Source organism: Mesoplodon bidens (genome assembly GCF_964165515.1).
Source record: "Mesoplodon bidens genome assembly, chromosome: 4".
NCBI classification, from domain to species: Eukaryota; Metazoa; Chordata; class Mammalia; order Artiodactyla; family Ziphiidae; genus Mesoplodon; species Mesoplodon bidens.
In genome coordinates, this window is record NC_138160.1 from 114,316,801 (window position 1) to 114,323,231 (window position 6,431).

Sequence of the window (6,431 nt, forward strand, 5' to 3'; positions counted from 1 at the left end):
TCTGGCACCTGGTTGCTGAGAGATGAGTGGTCAGTTCACCTTTGCTGGTTACACATCACAGCTCTTATATTCAGGAAGTTCTTCGAGTCTAACCCTGACCTTCCAGCTGCAATTGGAGCTCCAGCCATTCCAGGATGCCCTTGGTTAGTCTGCTCGTTGCTGAGAGGTGGTGGGACTGAGGCATGGGCTAGCGGCCAAGCGCTTGGGTGGCAGGTGTGCCTTTTTCATGATCGCTATTAAGCATATCAACCTGTGGTGCCTGTCAGACTCAGACCCAGGGAGCCCATGCCAAGGTGCGTGGGCTGGAGGACCCAGTACAGGAGTTTCCTGCCCCAAGCACTTCAGGTCCATACATGGCCCTCATCCTGCCTCTGGAGCCCTCTCTCAGCTCAGAAGCATCCCCCAGGGCCCTCAAGAAGGGCTCTTCTTCATGATTCCTTCAGAGGTAGAAGGTGGAGAGCAAAACCTCTGATCTTGATGCCAGACACAAACTCCAAGAAATTATTCACCAGAGGCCAAAGCTTCAGAACCGCCGGAAAAGGGCCCTGCCCCACAGTCTGATCAGAATTAGCTGGTCAGCAGGGGCTGTGGCACAGGGGGCTTTCAAGGTTGGGGCCAAGGCCCTGACCAGGCACAGCTCCTTCCAGAGCTGGGCTGCCCTTCACCTCATCTTACCAAACTACAACTGCGACCAGGGAGCCATAGGCAGCAACCCCCTTGGATCTGCCCCCCTAGCTGACCAGTTGGGACCCTCAAAGCCCCCAGACCTACCCAAGACTGACTTGCCATGTGTTTGGGGTCCCATCAGTGGCTTCCTCATCCCGGATCCCTATCGTGCCCTTCTGGAAAGTGTCGATCAGTGCCGCAGCGGCCCCCATCCTGGAAGCCTGCTCCCTGACACCCTCAGGGAAGGGTCCCAGTATTGGCCTCTCATGAGCTTCCCATTCCCAGGAGCTGGGATCAGATGACCAGCCTACTCAGGTTTCCTTCTCCTGTCTACCCACCCACCGCTTAGCTCTCCTGGGCCTGGCTCACAGCCATGTCTGGTGTTAAGGCCTGCCAAAGGGTAAAGGGACAAGCACTGGGGAGGGAAGAGGTGACCGGGCTTCCACCTGGCTGGGACAGAGCCAGGGAGTTGTCCCAGCAGAGATGACATTTTGGGAGTCATTAAATCTGGAGGAACAGAGGGGATTCACCTGGGTGGTAGCTCCCCCTCTCCTGAGCAGAAGCTTGTGTGGTGTAGCCTTGAGAGGCAGGCCTCTAGGGGAGGAGCCCTTTGGCAGGGCGCTCTTTCCCCATGATGCCTCCTGTTCTGTGCTTTTGCAGCTTGAGTGGTGAGGACGCCTTCCTCATGGGAGCAGGGTCTCCAGGATGCTCAGCCCCAGGCCTGGTTCTGCCCTGAAGCCACACAGAAACGCCTGCCCCCGATTCTCCTCCCCACAATCCTGTGAGCTCCCTCAAACCACCCACTCCTGGCTGGCCTCCTAGATTTGCTCCGGAGGGCTGGATGGGGTAGGAGGGGCCTCACTAAGTGTCCAGGGTCCACTTCAGGCAGGGGCTGGGCCTGGCCGTGTGCAGAAGTGTTGTGGGGTGAGGCCGGCCCGGGACCCGTGAGAGGTGTCAAGAGAGGGGCTGATGGCTAGAGGGGTGGGCCGTCGGGGGAGACTCAGCCAGTGTGCTCTCCCAGCAGCCACCTCTGACGGCTCCAAGGGCTGCCCTAAATCCTACTGTCACTTCATCTCCATTCTCAGCCACTGCCGAGAGCCCTGGTCTCTCAAGGGTGAGCCAGTAGGTGAGCTAGCCAAGTCGGGACTGCCCCCTCCCTTCCCGACACCCTTCTGCCTCAGGTTCTGGGCATGGGGCAGAAGTGCCCATCCCTGCTTGCCATCCTACTCTGTGTGGTAAACAATGTAACCCACATGGCAGGCCCCTTCTGCCCATGAGATTGTGTCCTGTGGCTCTCCTGGGGGCATTAGTTCTCCCCCTACTTCCATGTCCAGACCCTGGCCAGGGTGTGCCCTCCATGCCTAGGGAGCCCCTCAGTGCTTTTCAGGGGTCATGCCATTTGTCTCTGTTCCTGGCAGTGCCCTGGGAGAGGAAACCCAAATTCCCTGAGGATAGAAGGTCAGGCAGTCAGGGAGAGATGGGGAAGGGCACATTACCGAGAGGAGTGAGTGGAAAGGTGCAGACCCTCTTCCCCTTGCCCCTTGTTCACCACCCTTGTCTGGCCAGGTGATTCTCCCACTTGCCACCACAGCAGTCTCTGGGAGGAAAGAGGCTGAAGTCTCTAGGGTCTCTGGATATTTGGAAAGATGGGATCAGGGATAGGAGGACTGCTAGAAGTAACCTCCAGAGAACAACCATGACCTAGGATGGAGTCCTCATGGGCCTGTCAGATTGCTCTAAAACTGGATGGGGGGCAGCCTCCATAGGGGCCTGAGGAACCCCCACCCTCCCAAAGGATCCTGATCTTTGCTAGGTCCTGTAGTGTCAGGCTACTAACCCTGGTACAGCCTCCCACGCTGTTAGATGAGCCCTCAGGGAGTCAAACATCTGGTCTTCAGTGTCACTTTGGCTACTTGCCAGAGCTTCGTGAGCTTCTGCCCCTCTCTGAGAGCCTCAGTTTCTGCATCTGTAAAATCGATATTATCATTCCAAGGGCTCAAAAGAAGTTGGCTTTGTTCCTAACAGTCATTCATTCCAAAAGCCCACTCTCCTTATTAGCGAGTTCTGGTTAAGCACTGCTCTAGTCAGATACTCTTGAAAGGTGGTTGGGGGCACAGTGAGTTTCTCATCTTTTGGGGAGGATGCATCTTTCTGATGCCATTGGGCCTTCTAGCCCCTTTCCCCAGTGCTGGCCATGCCCCCATAAATTGAGACCTCTAGGCAGCACCCTTGCCAGCAGCCTGTGCTATGCCCAGATCATTCCAATCCAACGGACTGCAGCCTGGGCAAAGATGTCAACACAACATTCCTTTGCTAATGGTAGCCTAAGCTGTCATTGGCCCAAGCAGGACTCTGACACTCAGCCATGCCACCCTCTATTTCAACTGACACCTGTTGGCTGAGTCCTTCTTTTGCGCCAGGCACCTTGATAGGCTAGGAGGCAGGGAGTGGGCAGAGAGGAAGGTTAGCCATTCCATTGCCCCGACTGGTCCCCAGAGACCAGTGGTATCCTCATACACATGGCATTGAGGTTCCATGTTAGCAAAATCCTCAAGGTGGGGACTTGCCCCTGAGAGCCAGTCAAGGAGGGCAGAGAGGGTTCAGCCAGGTCTCCAGACCCCCTCACACCCTTAATGAGGTGGCAGTGCCATCAGATGTCTGGTCCAGCAGGCTGAACAGAGAGAGCAGTCCTCTCACATTTAAGAGAAAATAGGATGTTGGGTTTACTATCAGGCTCAAAAGCAGGGAGCTGGCAATAAATCAAGAACTGAAAAGCTGTGTCAGTGCTTCAAACTAAATTTCCAAGCCTGGGAAACAATTGCGCATTAAAATCCATTGGAAGAAAAAAAAATCTATTAAAATTTCAGGAGAAATGCTTTGCTATAAATTAGATTTTTCTGCCAACCAGGATAATTCAGTAATTTCCCCTTGACATTCTTGAGGTTGCTCCTTGGGGGGAATTATGATGCTTTGAAGTTGGGAGCGATTGGTTTCCAAGAAAAGATGAAGAGTTGACTGGGAGTGGAGGTGAGAGGGCAAGGAGGGGACTCTTCTACTAAAGGGGAAGGGGGCCCCCTTTGGAGGCTCTGTGCCACTGGACAGAGATTTTCCAGGATGGCCAGGAGGACTGCAGTGCAGCGCTTTGACCAGGGAAATGCCCCAGGCCAGACTTGACTCTGATAGGAGAGTGTGTGTATATGTGTGCGGGGGTGTTTGGGGAAGATCTTGGGGTCCTCCAATATCATCTTATAGTTAGGGCAGCCTCAAGTCTTACAGCTTTCCTAAATAACTGTCTAAAACCTTCCTCAACCCTTATGGAACCAGAGCTGGTTTCAGGTGCCCAAGGTCACTTCTTAGTTCTGGGTGCAGGGTAGGCGGAGGTGGCTGCCTGCCTCCCAGTCTTCCTTTCTTCCTTTGCTGTGCAAGATTCAGCACCAGCCAGGACCCGTCCCTCACATCTTATTTATCTCCTGTAATTTGGGGCTTTGCTCCTAGCCCCTATCAACCCTTGTCTCTCTGTACAAGGTCCAACACAGCCATGATGCCAGACTGTCTCTGGCATCATTGGCCAAAGCCACTCTGACTGGACAGGACAGCTGGCAGAGGAGGGTGCCAGGCAAGGGGAGGGATCTTGGAGGACTAGGCACAATCAGACAGGCCACCGGGTACCAGCCTCCAAGACAACTGTGGGGAAGGGGCAAGGGACCCAAGTCAGGACTTGGGTAGGACAGGGCTCCAAAGTCAGCCAGTCTGGCTGTGAATTCTGGCTCCTCCCCTGGCAAGTGTCTTAACCTCTCTAAAGCCTTGATACTGCTATCTGTAAAATGAGATAATACTAGTACCTACCTTATAGATAGAACTAAATGTGACAATGTGTGTGAAGCCCCTAGCACCATGCCTGGCACGCAGAGGTGATACACAGTAGTATCTTTAGGACAGCTCTTCCCACTGCAGGAAACCCATCCCCTGCAGCCCCTGCTCAGGCCCCCTTCTCTCTCCCCTCTCTCCCTTCTCTCCCACCAAAACTTGCCTGTCCTTGTGGACTTACCTCCTCAAACAGAACCACGAAGAATGACGTTTGCCCGTAGAGCTGGGCTGCCCGCTGAGCGCCATCACACAATTGTGCTTGGGAAGACTTTACCCACGGTGGTCGCTCACTGTTGCTACCAACTACTCTCCCAGGAAGGTTAGTTGATGTTAAAATACTCTCATTTTGCAGAGGACCTGGGAGGTAAAGTGACACTGTTCAAGGTCACATATCTGGGAGAAGAGGTTGGAGCTGGGACTAGGGCCCAGGTCAAACCAGCTCAACCAGAGGCAGTCATTCATCTTAAAATACATCCTTCTTTCCATCCTTCCTTCCTTCCTTTCCTCCTTCCTTTCTCCCATGAATCAGAGCCTCCCAGAGCCCACACAATGGCCACTGGGACAGAGTGGCAAACTGAGGCAGGGATGCATGGGCATCATCTTCTTTCCAATATTCTCTGAGTCTCCAGAAGGAAGATCATGGAGCACAGCAGAAAGAGGTCAAAGGGGAAGGAAGTGGGAGAGTCTGGGAAAGTTTCCATTTAAGCAGCTGTCAGAACAAGCCATTCACTTGGACACTGCCTGACTCATAGAATAGAGAAATTCGGGGTTTTAAAGGTCATCTCATCCCACCCTCTTTTTGAATCATTTCTTCCACAGGTGCTCCCCCCCCCCCAGATAACAGGGAGCTCACTACCTTCCAGGGCAGCCGCAGGGTGCTCTTTGTTCCTCCACCCCTTCTGGGGCTCAGGCTTGGCTTTCTGTGGCACAGTCCTGGCCCTGACCCCACACAGGTAGGGGCCAGCCAGCAGCTTCTCACTTGGCAAGGTCCCAGGTTTGGGGAGCTAATCTGTGAGCAAGGCAGGGCCTTTCTGGAGACTGTGTCTCTCCAGACGACAGAGCTGGGTGCCGTCAGGGCAGTGTTCCCCGGGGATAGCCCCGTTCCTAGGAGTTTCCCCTCAAAGTGGAGGTCAAAGGGAAACTTAGGGCTGGGAAACTTTGCGGCCACCTGAAACCAGGCTGGGAGTTCAGCAGACACGTAATCAAGACCACTGCAATTGCCTCAAAATGATAAATATTTGAACTGAGTTAGCCCCAGGCCAGGGGATGTCCAGGTTTCTGGTTTTGCCGAGGGAGGGACCCCCCAGGGGACCTGATAGCACCTGGAGGGGCAGGACATAAGAGACGTGGGAGCTGGGAAGGGGCAAGAGGTGTCTGGGGGTTTGGAAACTCTAGCCCTTACCATTCAGTAGCTGTGTGACCTTGAGCAAGTCGCTGGGCGTCTCTGAACCTCAGATTCCATGTCTCTTAATGGAGGTAATAGTGGCTCCTGCTTCAGAACCCTGATGGAGGTAACAAGACACGATGCCAGCAAAGTGCCTAACACTTAGTGAGCTCTCTGAAAGTGCCAGCCTTTGTTACTATTTGCAGCAGATGGGGAAACCCGTGGGAAATCCGGGCGCCTCTGGGAAGCTGGGGGTGGTGGGCCGGAACTTCCCGGAGCCCTGGGGCTGGGCGGGGCGTCCCGGGTTGGGCCCCGCCTCCTGTGTCCCGTTCCTCGGGGCCCGCAGAGCTTCCTTGCAGCCGCCGCAGCTGAGTCACTGCGGCCCGGCCGGCCGTTGGCCTTATCTCAAGACGTGTCTGCCCCTCGAAAGCCCCCGGCCTACCCGCCCGGCTACAGCTAATTTGCACCAAGTCCCTCCGGCAGTCCTGGAAAAACTCCCAGGGTCCCATAGGTT

General features: G+C 54.8%; 1 long non-coding RNA gene across 1 annotated transcript; it reads right to left on the minus strand.

Annotated features, from left to right (window-relative positions):
• Window positions 1–2,392: 2,392 nt before the first annotated feature.
• LOC308615731 lies at window positions 2,393–6,070 on the minus strand. Its single transcript, XR_014015627.1, has 3 exons — window positions 5,936–6,070; window positions 4,715–4,890; window positions 2,393–2,632 (listed from the first exon to the last, which is right to left on the minus strand). It is a non-coding gene; the product is annotated as an uncharacterized lncRNA (long non-coding RNA).
• Window positions 6,071–6,431: the final 361 nt, after the last annotated feature.